The following is a 1,682-nucleotide window of genomic DNA, read 5'->3' on the forward strand; positions in this document are numbered from 1 at the left end:
TTGATGAAAAGTATTGGAGAGGAAAAGATACTTCCATTTTTTTTAATGTTTAAGCTGGGCACCAGTGGCTCACGCTTGTAATTTCAGCTTCTCAGGAGGCTGAGATCTAAGGTTCAAAGCCAGCCCAGGCAAAAATGTCTGTGAGACTCATCTCCAATTAAATCACAGAAAAAGTGGAAAGTGAAGCTGTGGCTCAAGTGGTTGAGTGGTAGCCTTGAGCAAAAGAAGCTCAGTAACAGCACCCAGGTGTGGAGTTCCAGTCTCAGGATCCCCACACCCCCCCTCCACCCCACCCCAAAAAGTGTTTAGTACGAGTAATCAGAAATGATCCACTTTCAAGAATGGAGAAGAATGTTCTGGAGACTGCCTGTGACATGTTTTTGTCCTCAGGAGAACTATTGGCTTTTCTCATGAGGAAATAGATATTACACCCCCTAGGGGCTGCTGTTCTTCTCCAGCCTGATGTTATCATGTCCTAACAAACTCACCGCAGCCAACTTGCTGTGTCCCTGCAACTAACCTTTTCCTGAAACTTCTGCTGTAAAGTATAAGTCAGAAATTAGATGTTGAACAAAGCACAGGCTCAGGGCCTCATGGGAAGGACAGCATCATTCAGTGCTGAAGCCCTGGGAACTAGCTTCCCAGTGGACCTTAGGCCACTGTCAGATGTTTTAAAGGAGGGATGTCCAAGTCTCTTTTTAATCCAGAAGCAGAAGACTTTATGAAAACAGATTGATGTTTCCAAATCCAAGGATAAAAAGGAAAATGGTATGCATATAATCCTAGCACCAAAGCTGAGACAGGAGGATCATGAGTTCTAGGACAGCTTGAGCTACCTGGCAAGGTCAAATAAAATACAGTAAGATATTTAAAAATTTGTGGGGGTACCAGAGTTAATTATAGAGTATTGAGTGAAATCATGAAGGGTGTTTAATTACATAGTATTGAGGCGATTGATGAAAGGTATTTAATATTCTTATATATATGTATACATATGAATGTATATGTGAGTACATATGTATATGTGTGTATATATGTATACATACATGTGTATATATGTACACATATACATATATATCAAAACCTCATACCAAAAGATAAATGCATTCCCTAAGTATTTTTTTGACATTCCTTGGCTTGAGCTCAGGTCTGAGTACTGTCCTTGGACTTTCTCAAGGCTAGAGCTCTACCACTTGAGCCTCATCACCACTTCTGGCTTTTTTTTTCTATGTATGTGGTACCGAGAAATTGATCCCAGGTCTTTGTGCATGCTAGGTAAGCACTCTACCATCAGGCCAAACTCCCAGCCTGCTGCTAAGTATTGTTTTTTAAGCAAATACTTGTCAGTACACACACACACACACACACACACACACACACACACACATACACACTTCCCTCTTATCCAAAAGAAGCAAATATTTTCCCTAAAATATTATTTTTTACGCAAATACTGTCACTAAAAACTCTTATTTTTTGTGTGTGCCCGAACTGGGGTTTGAACTCAGGGCCTGGGAAACTGTCTCCAAGCTCACTACTCAAGGCACTATTATTTGAGCCACAGCAGTACTTCTTGTTTTTTGTTGTTGTTGTTGTTAATACATTGGAGAGAAAAGTTTCATGGACTTTCCTGGCCAGTCTGGCTCTGAACCATGATTCTCAATCCTCAATCGCTTAAGAAG

The sequence above is a fragment of the Megascapheus bottae genome, chromosome 12 (genome assembly GCF_031878675.1).
Source record: "Megascapheus bottae isolate mThoBot1 chromosome 12, mThoBot2.hap1, whole genome shotgun sequence".
In the NCBI taxonomy this organism is placed as follows: Eukaryota; Metazoa; Chordata; class Mammalia; order Rodentia; family Geomyidae; genus Megascapheus; species Megascapheus bottae.